Source organism: Musca autumnalis, unplaced genomic scaffold (genome assembly GCF_047663935.1).
Source record: "Musca autumnalis isolate F117 unplaced genomic scaffold, ASM4766393v1 scaffold_3, whole genome shotgun sequence".
Lineage (NCBI taxonomy): Eukaryota > Metazoa > Arthropoda > Insecta > Diptera > Muscidae > Musca > Musca autumnalis.
In genome coordinates this window covers 208657801-208675701 of record NW_027411866.1, presented here as the reverse complement: position 1 = coordinate 208675701, position 17901 = coordinate 208657801, and the positions used below count along the sequence as shown (strand labels likewise).

Here is a 17901-nt window from a genome sequence, read left to right as displayed (position 1 = left end):
TTAGTACCAAAAGCGGTTTCAGACATGGGGACAGCCTTTCGTGTGACCTATTCAACATTTTGCTGGAAAAGATAATACGAGATGCAAATGTCAAAAGAAATGACACAATTTACACCAATAGCCACATGTTACTTGCCTATGCTGATGACATAGACATCATGGGACGATCAGTAAAGGAAGTAACAGATACCTTTAGGAAGGTCGAAGCTGAATCTGTGAAAGCGGGTCTGGCGGTAAACGGCGAAAAGACGAAATTGATGGTGTCGACGCGCAAAGCGTCCATAGAGCCCGGACCAACTGTGGATGTTGGTACCTATAATTTTGAGGTAGTTAAAGACTTCGTCTACCATCAGTTGTGAAATAAGAAGAAGAATTGTATTGACCAACAGATGCTACTATGGTTTAAGTAAGCAATTTAAAAACAAAGCCACATCTCGTCAAACAAAAGTAACACTATACAAAACGCTGATACTGCCCGTGCTAATGTATGGCTCCGAAGCATGGGTACTTGCGCAAACAGATAAGGCAGTGCTTTGTGTGTTTGAGGTATGAACCACGAGCTATATCAGCTATACAAAGACATGAATATAGTTAAACGTATCGAGATGCAACGATTGCGTTGGCTAGGCCATATCATAAGAATGAACGATGATGAACCCGTTAAAAAGGCGTATGAATACATGCCACATTGCGGTGCACGCAGAATCGGGAGGCCTAAGCTTCGATGGAGCATACAAGTGGATGAAGGAATGAAAAGGCGCGGTATTCCAAAAAGCGATGCGAAAAACAGAGAGGATTGGAGATCTTTTCTTACTTCGGTCTATGGAACAAATGTTCTGTTCCAGCTAAGTAAGTAAGTTACATGAATTTTTACCAAAACAAACTTACCATACCCTTTCCACATAGTGGTGTAGGGTATAATAATTATATCTTACTGCTCATGGTCCAAGGGGACTACTGAATATTTTACTATAACGCCGAAGTGCCACTACTTATTATTATCAAACAACAATAACTATTTTCTCTTAGCAACCTATCCCCTTATGCGAATTGATATAATAATCTTTGTCGCCTTAAAGCATATTGGTCGCACACACATACACACACTTTCAAATTTAAATGTCTAGTGAATTTTCTCTTCCGCATCAAATAAAAACAGATTTTCATAAAACTTCTTCTTGCTCACATTTTAAAATTCAGACAATTTTGTTAAGAAGTCGTTTTGTGTTGACTTCCGGTAACGAACAGCCAAACATTTTCTGCTAAAAGCACAAACAACCACATTAAGGAAGTGTACCCAACGGAAGAAATAAGAAAACAAAGTTTCTTTCTTTCTTTGCCGCAAAAACCAATTTTTGCGATAAGTGTGAAAATGGAAATGGAGTTAATGTTAAGTTTGCGATGGCAGTTCCTCCGTCTTCGGTTCACTCGGGTACATCAGCATGTTTGGGATTTAACCTAAATAAAGTTATGTCCTATTGCTGGTTGTTAGCAAAACAAAACTTCAAATTGTCATAACAAGTAAAGGTTACTGTGGGAAAATGATGGGTGTGAGTAGTTGTGTTTTTAGTTTGTCGAGTTGTACTGGCTGTATGTGGCACTTTTTGTGGTATTATCTTCTCCAGGTTAAAGTGGAAACACTAACCTAAGGGAATGTGGTAACCAAAAAAAAGGTGAAGTTAAGAAAGCCAACTGCCATAAAATTTGAGGCAAAACAAAAATAAAAATAAAAAAATGTTCATCCATGCAAAGAGGCAAACGTTGCAAGACAAACTGTCGTCAAAAGAAAAACACAAGAATAAACATTGCCATGTAAAAAAGCTTTAACCGACTTTTGTTTTCTTCTGAGAGAAATAAAATCATGAACATTTATCTAAAAGAATTTTTAGATAATTTCAGTGGAGAGTGAGAGAGCTAGCTTAGACTGGAGCATGCGCCTTAACTTGACCCGGCAAAAATGTGCACATGTTATAGCTAAACATTGAGAAAAAAGCTTTGTTGCTTGCGGAGAGGGATATAGAACGGGAGAAAAGGAGAGAGAGAGCGTTTTGAAAATGTTTTCTTTTTATATCTATAATGCAGCATAATTTTCGGAGTTCGGAGAGCAGAGAGCATAAAAGCATAATTTTAGGAGTAAATAGAAAAGTTCTTTTCTGAGATTTATCTACTCTCTTAAATCGAAGGGAGTTTCTTTTTTCGGTAAATTGCCGGACGTTTTGTTTACCGAAACTGCTTGGTGTATTCGAATTCAGTTAGTCAGCATCATTGTTAAATTTCGAAATTAGGAATAATGCTGTGATGTTTTTTCTTTGCTTCTTGTTTTTTCCTAACGTCGTTACATTCACGTACGAAGAAGATATTGCTTCGTTGATGGTTGGTGGATGTTGCAGAGGCAACTAGTTTCATTTAAACTGTTGCCCCATAAGCACACGAAGAAAAAAACTCCGTGCCGTTAGTAGAACGTCGTGCGTCGAAAGAGAAAAAAATAAATTTTCTGTGGAAGAAATAAATTCCATAAACGAATTTGCGGAATATCAGTGTCAATGATAACGGGAGAAAAAATAAATAAATAAAAAAATTTTTAAGAAAACATAATTATTGGAATGCAAAAAATATCAAAGTAATTGATTGCAATTAATAACAAATTAAAATTTTTACAACAAATAAATTCTGTGTTGATTGTCTCCTCACTCCCAAGCTCTGTGTAAAGTTATTTACAAGAAAATTGGTGTCAGTAACATACTTTTAGGCGTTGTAACCTTATTTTTGCCATGATGTTTGTTGTTGTTTTGTGTGTGTTTTAAGAGCATCGCCAGCAAACGAAAGGAATTACGTTGAGATATCGAAATAAGAAGAAAAGTAAAAATAAAACACGGAATAAATTGCCTCAACCTCATCTACCGCAACCCAACTACAACGACTTGTGCAATAACTCTAGTGCTTTGTTTTCATTGAAATTGTAACCTAAAAGAAACGCCTAAAAATATGCCAAATTGTGGCAATACGAAAAAAAGTGTGCCAAAAACACAACCGCAAAGAAGTGAATGCCCTGCAAAACAGTGAAAACGGATGGCATAAAATTTATGATTCAAGTAATAAAAAAAATTATTCAGCACCAAAAAAAGGATGCTGCTGTTTATAAAATGAGAAATATGTTAAAGAAAAGCACAAAAAAAGTGTAATTGAAATGTCAAAAACCACATAATTTAATGTTCAAGAAAGCAGAAGAAAACGAAACGAAACAAATAAAAAATATGTTCTATTTTATTGCCTTCAAATGCCCCCCACTAAAGAATATGCCATAAAAAATATATATATACAACGATGCATACTTAAAGGATAATATCTTTTGGCTATTTTCTGCATTTGATGTTAGAAAATAATTGAGATAAGAAACAAAATTTAAGTAGTATGTCATAAAAAATAATCAGAAAACTATCTTAAAAAAAATGTATGGAAACAATAACAACCTATTTATGACAAATAACATTTGATTGGAATAATCAGAAGAGTAAAATATAATTAATTTATAGTTAAGGAAATATCCTTAAATTCTCAAAGGTAATAAGTGCAAAGGGATTTTGATCTCGTTTATGAAGAATCTCTAAGTGAATGAAAAGAAGGATGCGTTTCAAAATTGAAAACAAATTTACAAAGGGCTATAGACAGACCAAGGGGATTCCTACATCAACTTGCACACTGTGGTAATTTTTGTAGTTAAAATCATCTCTCTCTTAATGGATAGTATCTTTTATCAGTGTAAATAGTTGAGACTTTCTTCATCCGACATATACCAATACTGACCTGTACATTGTACCAATGTGTTGACCAAGTCGCATCAAAAACATCAAAGCAAGTGAGAAATACATATTTAAAGTGGGGGACATGTGCGAACATGTTACACCCCTAACCACAAACCTTAAGAGGTTCCACAATTCAAAATCCACGAAATACCATTAAGATATGTATATATGTATTAATATTGTATTGTCTTCAGAAGAAAATTTAAATTTTTTGGATTTTATATGAAATATTGACACAAAGTATACAAATTCAGTAGAGAAAGCTCACAATATTTAGGATACAATTTGAACTTTTTACAGAGTATAAAATATAAGTCCTCGGATATTTAGAATTGAAAATAAACCATATCCGACTACGTTCGGTATAGTCGCCATATAAAAGTTTCGCCCCGTTTTCAGTAATTAAAAACAAGTAAGCAAAGGCTATAGTCAGACGGGGCCGACCATGTGATAACCTACACCACTACCCCTGGGAATTAGCTTTCAACAAATCAAAATTCGTTTATGGAACAAATTCTCTTCTCTCATATCAATGAGTGCACCCCGATACGCATTGGTTCAATGATATGGGACCTACAGTTTATGGCCGAGTACGAACGGCGTGTCCTATGATACCACTAGTAGAGATATGGCTGAAGTACTCAGAAAATGTCGCCAACACTACTGAGGGGTTGAAAAATTTATGTTGCCTGCCAGGACACTACAAATGCTATATGTATAAAAATTGTCAAAGGGACAATTATTGAAGATCTATCGTCCAAAAATTGTGCACTTGTGCCATACTTATGCTTGATAATGCACACGGTTTTGTGCTTTTCAGGGTGATGTCATTGTGATATAAACTTATATATGAGTGAAAGACAAAAAAATTTATTTTCCATGAAGTCAAGGTTTGCACTATTATAATACGCGAACTATTGTAGTTTATCAGTAACTATGACTATTGCTTTATACGAGCGCGGTTCGGAAACTTCTTAGCCTATCAATGAAAGAGGATATTTAGTTTTTCAAAAATATTTTTATTTTTCAATATAATCTCCTGAAACTTCACTACACTTAGTCCAACGCTTTTCTAGCAATTCTATCCCTTGATTAAAATATTTTTCCTCAAGGTCTTCAAAATAGTGGGTTACAACTGTAATTGCATCTTCATTTGAGGTAAAACGCTTGCCAGCAAGGAATTTTTTTAGATTTGGGAACAAGTAAAAGTCACTGGGATCTAAATCAGGAGAATAAGGTGGGTGGTCAAGCAACTCGTACTTTAATTCGTTGATTTTAGCCATTTAGCCATTTTTAGCCTCTTGTGCGTTGGTGCGTTGTCTTGATGATAAATTATTTTTTTGTGTTGTAAGCCAGGACGTTTTTCTCGAATTTGTACATTTAATTGATCCAAAAGGTTGCAATAGTACTCTGAATTTATTGTTTTATCCTTTTGTAGATAGTCAATCAATAAAATACCTTTGAAGTCCCAAAAAACCGTTGCCATAACCTTACCAGCCGATTGAATTGTTTTTGCCTTCTTTGGGGCACTTCCTCCAGCTTCAGTCCATTGTTTGGATTGTTCTTTTGTCTCTGGAGTATAGTGGTGGATCCATGTCTCATCAACAGTTATGAAACGACGCTTAAAATCCATTTTATTTTGCTTAAAACGATCCAAACAAGCTTGAGAAATGTTCGTTCTTATGCGTTTTTGATCGACTGTTACCAAATGCGGCATCCATCTTGCAGAAAGCTTTTTCATCTGTAGTTCTTTATGGATTCGATCATTTGAGATGCCCATGATATTAGCAATTTCACGCACTTTTATTCGTCGATCATTTAATACCATATCATGCACTTTGGCTACAATTTCTGTTGTTGTTGCTGTTTTTGGACGTCCACTAGGTGGTTCATCTTCAATGCTTGTACGACCACGTTTAAATTTAGCAACCCAATTTTTTACTGTTGCATATGAAGGAGCACTTTCACACCTAACACATTCACCATATCATTAAGAATTTCTTATCCCTATAAACTTTTTTATGTAAATATTTAATGACAGAACGCATTTCTAATTTTTCCATTGTAAAAAAAATTGCTGATGCGTCTTTTTTGAACACCTGTTTCTATATGAAGGAGTTGCCAGATCGAAACAAAATTTAACATGTGTTCATAACAGAGATGGAAGTTTCCAAAACACTTAACTTTTTTCTGTTTATACCGCGCTTTTTGTGCTAGGCTAAGAAGTTTCCGAACTGCCCTCGTAAAATTAATTGTTTATGAACAAATCTCAAAAATTTGACAACAAAATTTAATTTACGTGGAAGTTATGACTCCGTAAATGAATAAAAATAGGAAAAAACACGTTGTAGCTAACGAGGATTTTTAGGTTCAGATGGCGGACAACTGTCCAAAGTAAAAGTAGAAGAATACAAAGTAAAGACTGCACCTCTTGTGTATCTCTTTTCAAAATTTGCACTGCATCCAGCTTTTAAGGATTCTGACATTTTTATTTTAAGCGTTTTTTATTATTATTTATTTTTTGATTTAACAGTGACACGCATTCGGGTATTTCAAAAGACCAATTATAGGGTTAAAGTATTCAGGATTACCCATAATTTGATATGTATACGTATTGACTATGTAGTACACACCTTATCACAGTAATTTACTGCCAAAACCAACATTTAGTGCAATATTTTCTCTAAGAAACCTATTTTTTGGGTAGAGTACTTACAATATTCTTTTGAGTGTGCTGGTACCCCGCGATATTTTAGTTCTGTATCCTATAAATCAACCATAGAGTTAAAATCCATCCACTAGAACAGCGGAAACGAGGAGTAGATTTCTAAGAAGTTTAGCGGTATTGAAGCTGTATCCGATTTATCCCAAAAATTGGTTGTAAGTGTACATCCCCGGTTCTTGATGGATTTTATTAAAATTAGTTGCCTTTGCTTTCACCAAAATTAGTACTACAAAAAAACATCTATTAGCTACATCGAGAACATTTTGACAAAAAGGTGGCGAAGCGACCCCATGCTGCAATATATGTATAAAAAATCCAATTGGACAATTAATACGCTATGGCTTCACGTATGTTTTTTTTTTTATTTTTCACACAAAAGTAATGGTCCATTTCACCCGCTAAATAACATCAGATCATCATCTTAAATTGTAGGCATCTTATGTTACCTAAACTCTTACCTCGTGCAAAATTTCGTGATTATTGAGCTATAATTGCGAACTCTAGCGTGTTAATGATTACACTACAAACAAATAACTGGGTATATTAGGCTGTAACTCTGTTATTTTATCATGTACACCAACACATTTGACATCAGTAGAAAGGTCAATTGTTCCTCTTCCAAGTAGAGCTTACTTGCCCGGAATGCCTCTTCCAGGAATAAAGATATAAGCTGTATATTAAAAAGTTTCACAATTTTCACACAAAAGTTGTGGTCCATTTAACTCTCTAAATATTATCGCTTTATCTCGTCGAGATATGAAGATTGGTGTACCACATTGGGGGTCTCCGACGAATATTTCGCGGTGTTAAATAATTTGTTTGCCAAAACAAACTTATAATACCCTTTCCACATAGTGGTGTAAGGTATAAATACAGGTCCACGTTATGGTACATCCCAGAATTTTAAAAGCACAGAGAATTGCCATTATTTCTGATATCTCAAGATTTTCAGTATTGCAAAGCTCTTAATCTAATTTTTAGAGTATCAGCTGCAATACAGATTTTCGGATTCCTTTTTGTTGAGGAGCCTCCATGCAGAAAGTGGTTAAAATATATGCACGTTTTAATCCAGTCCACATAACTATATTCGCGAGTAGGACGAATTTAGTTATACAGGAGTTATAGGGTATAGGGATATAGTTCGACCCGAACAGAACGCCTAATTTTTTTTTTTAATTACATATCGAAATACCTAAACGACTTCCATAAATTAAACACCTTTAAAAATAGAATAACTCAAATCCGCAAGCACAGATTGGGCTTCTATATCTAGCTATTGTGTCGATAACCTAAGAATAAAATATTCTTTAATGCCTTAAAAAAGCCAAATTTGATTTTTTACCAGAAGTGATGGAGTCTGATACAGACGATACGGACGATCAGAGTACTGTTTCAGACTACAAAACTCATGTTTGGGCTATGCCACAGCATGGTCGAACAAATATCTCGGAAACATATCTCAGAAATCAGTCGGAAACTCTAGCTAAGTCGTGACAAAATAATATAAGTCACAATATAAAACACGGTGCGTCTTAACTAATCTTAAATGAAAGGAGCTTACACCTGTGGAGTTTTTGCTGATTCTGAAACTACAATGTTCATAGATGAGAAAAATCAAAAAACAAAAAAAAAAAAATCGCCGGAGGGACTTTCAAATAAATCACGGTCAAACTTCAAATTTTTAGGGGTCTTTTAGGGTTTTACGGTTTTGCTAGGAAATTGCAAGTCCTATCGTAATGGGACTTAAAAAAATGTTGTAGCTGTAAAAAGTCTCTACATGATTGGCCTTTATTACTTTTTCCTAAGTTTTACCATTTTTGAGATATCAAGCTTTTTGTAGAAAATTAACTTATGTTGAAACTGAGGTATCGGGTATTGTAACTCGCGATCAGTTCTACTATACCATAACTTTTGACCGCATTTCGGTAAAATAAACTGTTTTAGCCCGATTCACCGAGGGGTTTTTTAAAATAATAATTTGAGCGGAAGCTGTGGTCGTACTAATGTAAAAAAATCGGAAAAAATCGTTGAAATAAACGAGTTTCATTATGTTATTTTCCAATTAGTGGTTTTACAACACAATGTAGATCTTAATGCTCAAAGGAGAAGTTAAAGAGCACACTTCAGAGTTGAAGTTTCTAATGTTTGATTTTTTAATATATCCACTGTATCTGCCTCAAACGGATGCTGACATTTTGAAACCTGAAAAATTGGGTTTTTTGAATTTTTGCTCTAATCGGGACGCGCAGCTGGATTTCCCTAAATACTTACTTTTCGATTGTAGTACTCGCGATTTCGCATTTTTTAATGTATAACATAAGGGTGTAGTCCTCACAGGATCACAGTAATCTGCGCCCAAACACGAAATTTTTGTGCGTAAATTTTTTTCAAAAACCTATTTTTTTGGTTTAAAATTTACAAACGTCTTTCGATTTCCGTGGAAACCCGCGTAAATTTAGTTTTTTTTTACGTTCTGAATCAAACAAGCCACGACGTGTAAAAATCCAACCACTAGATCGGCGGATATAATACGCCTCAAATTTCGAAAATTTGCAAAAAATTATTTTGAAAATATCGCATATTAAAACGCGTTTTGGATGTGTCAGTTCTACTTAAATAAATAGATCGATACGCGTGTTTAAACTGCGCGAAAACAGATATTTAAAAACTCTCGTAAATCCAGAGATATACTAGATTTTTTCTAAAAATTGAGTGCGATGCTACATCCACGGTTCTTGCTGGATCGAATTGAAACGGCATAGAATGATGTATTTTTTAATGGTGATTATTGAAATCGGATGCGCATAAAATGTAAATGAACTTCGCGGAAATTATGACCATTTTACTGTATTTTGCACCCTAATATGCAGCAGATGCTACATCATGGCCGCCAAATATAATTTGACAAACTGTACATCAAAAAAGAGGGATTGATTCGCTGTGTTGGAAAATCGGATGCGCATCATATCATTTTCATAATTACGCGGTTTATATGCGTCTCAAATGTTGTAATATGCAATATAACATTATTTTAACGTTATCCCACAATTGGAATTCCTTGTGATTTAATATAAGGTTCTAATAATATTATCCAATAGGAAAACTATAAGCGAAAAATTTGTTACAACGGAATATCATCATTATTGCGTGAAAATTTGACGAAAATGCCGAGGAACTCAAACATTTTTTCTCCAACTTTTCCTATAAAACCATAAAAAAATAAAATTAGAATAATATGATTTTAATTTTTTCGTAATATTTTCTTCGTATTTTTGCAAATAACATGAATACTATAGCTCCAACCTTCACGACTTAGGTTTCATTTTATTCCTCAAAATGTCTGGATGCTGTTATAATTTTTTTATATATTTTTCGTAACTATGAGCGCTATTGTTTCAAAAATATGTTTGTAAATACCTGAAATTATTTATCAAATTTGATTTTTCGCGAATCCATTGAGACTTTGCGATTATTTTTTGCATCATCGCAAAGGGTACGAATTCAGTTAACGATAATAGGATATAACAGCTAATTATTTTAAGCCGCGATTTTTTTAAAACTTTTTCTAATTATCATAATTAAAACGGTCATATCTTTTGCGCGCAACGATCAAAATTAGTAACGAAAACAGATTTGGAATGCTGATATTTTTCTTAATCTATGTACCAAAAATCATTGATGTAGTATCAAAAAATTTTTTTGATTTTTTTGAAATGGAAAAGACAATTTTAGACATTTTTCTTGATATAGAAGTTCATATCTAAGTTATAAAACTATGTCATCTACGGTGTCCTTAACTAACATTAGAGGAAAACGGCTTTCACCTCGAAAATTGTTTGCGGATTTTGAAACAGTAATGTTCATAGATGATAAAAATCCAAAAACAAGAAAAAATGGCTGGAGGGAATTTTAAATAAATCGCAGTCAAAGTTTACATTTTTAGGTTTATTTGAGATTTTCAGGATTTTTCTGGGAAGCGGCAAGTCCTATCGAAATGCGACTAAAGTGAAAAGCAGTGAAAATCCTCTACAACATTTTCGTTAGTCCCCAAAACATGTGAACTTTTGCCGCGATTTATTTGAAAATCCCTCCGGCGATTTTATAATTTTTGATTTTTCTCATCTATATTATATAACAATTATTTACTAATAACAAAGTCCGACAGCCAAAATTACTCTTGAACCGGACTATATACGTTTGAAACTATATTTGAAACGATGCTGGTGTTGGTGTCACGTTAAAGGGGGAGAGTATAGACTTTATGTAGTAATTATAAATTATTCCATGCCTAGATAACAAGGACATCAAAAATGTCCTTGAAAAATTAAATCATTAAAAATCCTTTGAAAAAAACCTGCAATTTTTTTCAAAAAAATATACGTTGATGTCCTTCATGTAATGCAACACATCCCGAAGTTTCAATATTCTAGCTTTCTCAGTTATTTTTTTAATAAATATTTACATGAATTTCTTCGAAGAAAACAAAACATTTTATTCTATATCATTGTGCGACACGAACAAAATTACAAAAAAATACGAATGAACCATATTCTGACACCGCAGTATGATAGAAGGCCAAAAATTAAATGTCACGTGTCCTGGCGTTTTTCCCTATAACTTCTACTTTCGCGGTTATGGGCCCCCAAAGTTTGAGGTTTTGTTGACAAGAGGGTTCATTTTGCCAGACTCATATTTTCTAAACTGCTAAAAATTTTAATTTGCTCTCGGAGGCAAAGTTGTAGCTTTTGTCTTAAAGAACTAATTCTGAGCACAACAATCCACCAAACCACATCTTGAACGTCAAAATCGTCAAGGCCAAATTTTCTTTAATATTTTTCTAGGGTTTTGGTTTACGACGAGTACAAGTATTTAAACTATTTTTTTGACAAATGTTGACCTTCGAAATTTGATTGCCCTCTAAAAGGCCAAAACGATGAGAAATCGAAAAACTAAAAATGCCATTTTACTTTAGTTTGCCTATAGTTTCAAACGTAGTCCGGTTCAAGTGTAACAAAAATTTTTGAAAATTTTCGGACGGTGCATTACCTAAAAAAACCCTTGCCTATTGACCACTTGTGCCCAAAAGCGTTTTATAGCTATCATAACTTGTAATCGTTTGGAAACGAACTAATAAAATCGTGAATTTTGATTCCTGAAAAATAAGTCAAAAAGTATAAATCACCTTTGCCGACGGGATATGTGCCCTCAACCTGTGTGAATTTGCGACTATAAACAGATCAAATACCGGCTACACAACCAAAATATTTTCCCCAAAAAGTATGTATTCAGGGAGTTTTTAGAACGTTGTGGCCTGTTTGCATGACAGTTACTGTGCCCATAAGCCATTTTAGTTGGTCACCTTAGTATTTAGAGCTTAAGCATGGACCTGCCCACTAAAAATTGGATTGGATATCGCTGTAAACAAGACAAGACCCACTGAGTCCGTCCCTCCTATAAAAAGAGATTGATCTCGTTATTGGGATATGTCGCATCCAGGTTTGTAGGAGTTGAGGAGAAATTAAAAAACCTTAGTTTAATGATAAACTGAGTCCAATGTTTTAGAGAGACATACATGTACAAGACACCCAATCTTATTGTCATAAATAAATCTTCTCAATGCTGCTGCTTCTTCAGCTAGAGCAGTGAGCCTATCAGGCAGCAGCGAGTCCCAGTGGAGATATTCTGACATTTACATGTAAACTATTTTCTCAACGACTTTTGAGAGGTAACAAAGTATAGAGATGACCGAATTTGATTTGGGAAGGATATACAAGCCCGAATTGTATATTAAATACATGATTAGAATAGAGTAAAAGTACGTTATGAATTTTGGGTTGATGAAAGGCCGATATCATTCGACTTACCTTAAAAAGTATTAAAATCCTCGTCATGTGTGGCTCATTGAAAGAGCAGCCCCAAATAATCCATATCTCATTACAATTTTTATTAAAAACAAGTAAGAAATGCCTATTGTCGGATGGGGCCTATTCTGGGCACTATTTTTTCCATGAAATTTATGTGATTGGGACACGTTAAGTGTTATTACAGACGGACTGTTTTCTTTAAAATAAAATTAAAATTTCTATTATGAAAATAGACAAGTTAGCAAAGGCTATAATCGTGATGGGGCCGAATATGTGATACCCTACACAACTAACTCTGTGCGTAAGCTTTTCAAACGTAAACATTTTTAGGCAGATACTAAAGTTTTCACCTATCTGGAGGTACTTTTTTTCAACAGCCTTTTTTTGACAGATCACGCGTGAGTCGTGTCACGTGTTCATGTTATTTTTGTTTTTATTACTGTTTGACATTTTATCATGGAAAAGCTGAAGCCTCTACAACGTTTACAAATCGTTCAACTTTGTTACGAAAATTTGCGTTATGTGGGGAGTGTGTTTAATTTTGTTCAGAGATGAGGCACATTTCTTTGTAATGAAGCAAAATTTCCACATTTGGGAAGAAGAGCCACTTAAAGAGAGATCGGTGGAATCGTCGGACGCAATTTCTTCAAAATGATGTCAGTTAGGACTTCATCTTCAATGTTTACCGTTATTGCGCCATGATAACCGACTATTTGATGTCTGAAATTGAAGCCTGTAATCTCTGCGACGTTTGGTTTCAACAAAACGGCGCCAATTCCCTCACATCGCAACAATCAATGGATTTATTGAAAGAACAATTCGCTATACACGTTTTGGACCAGTCGAATGGCCAACAAGATCGTCTCATATCACTACGTTAGACTTTTTCCTCTAAATAAATGTCATCGAATATTCTTTGAAATGGTAATAAGCATTCCCCATTCAATTTGATTTTTCTGTATTTTTTTCCTTTAAAGAAAGTAGGAACCTCTAAACATTATTAAACCCCAGGACATAAATGCAAAAATTACAAATTGTTACAAAAACCGAAAAAATGCAGAATAACTGTAATTTTTTTTAACTTTTTCTATAGTTGTCTGTTAAACGTAATGTATGGAATGCAAACTAAATGCAATTTCGTCTAATTTATAACGCTAACATATTTATGCGAGATTTTGTTGATGTTCTTGCAAACTTTTGTTTGTACTCAAGCGAGTACAATGGGCGGTAATGGGTTAAAGTAAAAACTTCAAAATATTAAAATTGTGATAGTTTAGCGCATCTTGCAATAATTCTGATATTTTACCATAAATGCCACATTCGGGGGAAGATATATGGAGGCTATATGCAAATATGAACAGATTTCTTCAAAAATCGGCGAATATATTCAGGGGCCTAAGAAACTATCACACATAAAATTTGAAAGATATTCGATTAAAATTGGTCGAGTTATGGCAAAATCGGTGAAAGATATATGTGGAGGCTATATCCAAATCTGTACCGATTTTTTGCGAAATCAAATCAAAATCGGTAGAACTGAACAGTGGCCTGAGGAAACATCCCATGCTAAATTTGAAGAATATTCATCAAAAATTGAGCGATTTATAGCAAAATCGGGAAAGATATATATCTGAACCGATTTTTGTGAAAATCGGTAGAGCTATTGAGGGGCCTAAAAAAATCATTAACCTAGGTCAACTCTTTCTATGTTTGTTCACTTTTGTATGGAAGCGGCAACACTGTGCATCGTTCTAAAGGTGATATTTTCTACTTTCCTTGCCAGGTTTTGCTTTCGATATTACAGAAAAGAGATATTCGCTTTGAAATAAAACGTTAACCTTTTCTCCAAATAAGTTTTTCCAAAATCAATATGTTTTTTCCTCTGTGGGACCCCCATTAACACCCAAAATTGCGATCTGTAGCGTGATTTCAAAAAAAAAAAAAATAATGATAAAAAAATAAACCAGTAAGGAAACGATCAAAGACGGGCGGGACCGACTATATAATACCCTACACCACTGTGAATATGTTAAATATATATGGCAGCCAAATCCAAATCAGAACAGATTTTGATATAATTTTTCACATTTATTTATAGACCAATTTCCGTCACATAGCCCAAATTTTATCAATTTTATCAAATATATAGCGGGTTTCGTGTATCAAATACCTCAAATCTGTCGAAAATATATATGGGAGCTATATCCAAATCTGAATCGATTTCGATATGATTTGCCATAGTTATTTCTAGACTAACCACCGTCACACATTCCAAATTTCATTGAAATCGGACAAATATAGAGTGTTTCGTGCATCAAATACCTCAAATCTGCCTAAAATATATATGAGAGTTATATCCAAATCTGAACCGATTTCAATATAAATTGAGACACTTATTTCTAGGTTAAATCCCGGCAAATATTCCAAATTTTATTGAAATCGGACCTATATAGCGTGTTTCGTGCACCAAATGCCTTAAATCGGGCGAACATATATATGGGGGCTATATCCAAATCTGAACCGATTTTTACCAAAATAAATAGGTTCGTCCTTTGGCCAAAAAAACTATCTTCCCCAATTTTCATGCGAATCGGACAATAAATGCGACCTGTACTTTGTTTACAAAAATACATGGACAGACTGTCAGACGGACATGCGTAAATCGACTCAGAAAGTGATTCTATGTATATCCCTAAAAGGAACTATGGGTCTATCTCGTTTCCTTTTGCATGTTACGAACTAATGCACAAATACATAATACCCCTTACCACAAGGTGGTGTAGGGTATAAAAATGGGATGTATTACCGACTATTGCGATATCTCCGTTTTTTTGGCCACCTACGCCAATCTGCTTTACATCATTGTAAAGATGGGATTTTCTACTTTCATAGTCAGACTCTGCGTTTGGAAAGTCCCCAACTGTGATATTCGTCATTATATCTAAAATCGCAAAAATGAAAAGTTGTGTTCTATTAGCGGCTATTGCGATATCTTCGTTGTTTGATCACCTACGACAACATCGTTACAAATGTGATATTTTCTATTTTCATTAGCAGGTTTTGCTTTTGATTTACCCCTTATAGAAGCGGAGATATTTGCTTTGAAATAAAACGTTGACTTTTTCTCCAAATAAGTTTTTTGCCCATTTCGACCCCTAAATATTATCCGACCATCACCAAAATCAATAGGCTTCTTTTTCTCCAAGACCCTCATCAACACCCAAAATTTGGTGACGATCCGATCAAAATTACGACCTGTAGCGTGATTACAAGGTTTAGATGGACAGACGGGCGGACGGACGGACACACATTTCCAGATCGACTCAGCTCATCGAGACATTCATTTTGGTGTACATAAGTATGGGTCTACGACCAAAACCAACATATAATACCCTCCCCACATAGTGGTGTAGGGTATAACAAACAGGATGTTGGGATTAATTCGAAGACTTCCGAAGTGGAAATATAATTCATGTTGAACCCGTGTGTTAAAAATGCGTATAAGTCTTCTAGTGGTATAAATCATTTGATGAATACGTAATTTTTTAAATTGTAACCATTGTACTGTTGAAAAACCCATACACCCATATAATTTTACAAACACTTAGAGAACCACTAAGAATCCTAAATTCAAAATTACATTCGATATTGTGTGTAGGTGATGCAAACCACCCAAAATACGTTCAATCGAGATCTACAATTGTATGCGGACGACTTTTGTCCAGGTGGTTATATATCTACAGATAATCGCAAATTCTACAGCGTTCAAAAATCTCAAAAATTTGAAAAACAAAAAATATATATACTAGGGCAGTTCGGAAACTTCTTAGCCTAGCACAAAAAGCGCGGTATAAACAGAAAAAGTTAAGTGTTTTGGAAACTTCCATCTCTGTTATGAACACATGTTAAATTTTGTTTTGATCTGGCAACTCCTTCATATAGAAACAGGTGTTCAAAAAAGACACATCCGCAATTTTTTTACAATGGAAAAATTAGAAATGCGTGCTGTCATTAAATATTTACATAAAAAAAGGTTTATCGGGACAAGAAATTCATAATGATATGGTGAATGTGTAAGGTGAAAGTGCTCCTTCATATGCAACAGTAAAAAATTGGGTTGCTGAATTTAAACGTGGTCGTACAAGCATTGAAGATGAACCACGTAGTGGACGTCCAAAAACAGCAACAACAACAGAAATTGTAGCCAAAGTGCATGATATGGTATTAAATGATCGACGAATAAATGTGCGCGAAATTGCTAATATCATGGGCATCTCAAATGATCGAGTCCATTTAATTTTGCATGAAGAACTACATATGAAAAAGCTTTCTGAAGATGGGTGCCGCATTTGTTAACAGTCGATCAAAACCGCATAAGAATGAACATTTCTCATGCTTGTTTGGATAGTTTTAAGCGAAATAAAATGGATTTTAAGCGTCGTTTCATAACTGTTGATGAGACATGGATACTCCAGAGACAAAAGAACAATCCAAACAATGGGCTGAAGCTGGAGGAAGTGCCCCAAAGAAGGCAAAAACAATTCAATCGGCTGGTAAGGTTATGGCAACGGTTTTTTGGGACTTGAAAGGTATTTTATTGATTGACTATCTGCAAAAGGGTAAAACAATAAATTTAGAGTACTATTGCAACCTTTCGGATCAATTAAATGTACAAATTCGAGAAAAACGTCCTGGCTTTTTCATCAAGACAACGCACCAGCGCACAAGAGTGTTTTAACAATGGCTAAAATCAACGAACTAAAGTACTACTATTCTACTGATGTAGCTCCCAGCGAATTTTACTTGTTCCCAAATCTAAAAAAATTCCTTGCTGGCAAGCGTTTTACCTCAAGAAGAAGATGCAATTACAGTTGTAAACCACTATTTTGAAGACCTTGAGGAAAACTATTTTAATCAGGGGATAGAATTGCTAGAAAAGAGTTGGACTAAGTGTATTGAAGTTTTAGGAGATTATATTGAAAAATAAAAATATTTTTGAAAAACTAACTATTCTCTTTCATTGATAGGCTAAGAAGTTTCCGAACCGCACTCGTATATATATTTTTTGTCAACTTTTTTATGGTCTTTAAATGACCATAACACAAATTGAACACGCCAATGTGGCGACATTGTTTATTACTGAATGATGAATAGTCTGTTTCTTCTAAAATCAACTCTTTAGCTTAGATACATATTATCAAACTACACAGGGGTAGTGGAGTAAAGTATCAAAAGGTCGGCACTCTCCCGTCTACGTCTTTGCATTCTTCTTATTTTGTGACATTAGCGAAAACCTCACACTTCGACTACAATTCTTTATATTGGCCTTTTAGTTTATTCTTGACGTGCATAGAGAAGACATCTTTAGAAAAATCTTAACTGAATTATGTACATATATTCCGATATGTAATAATTATGTGGTGAATGAAGGTTTCTTTTTTTTATTTTATTTGATGTTTTTCTAATTTTGGATGTATTTTTTATTAACAGATACTCTGCATCCATTTAT

General features: G+C 34.3%; 1 long non-coding RNA gene across 1 annotated transcript in view; it reads left to right on the top strand.

The window, feature by feature from the left end:
* The first annotated feature begins 2398 nt into the window (after window positions 1–2398).
* The window catches only part of LOC141398776 (uncharacterized), a 176794-nt gene continuing 161291 nt past the window's right edge, over window positions 2399–17901 (top strand). The window contains exon 1 of the long non-coding RNA XR_012411708.1: window positions 2399–2620. This is a non-coding gene — a long non-coding RNA (uncharacterized lncRNA). The remainder of the gene's footprint in view (window positions 2621–17901) is intronic.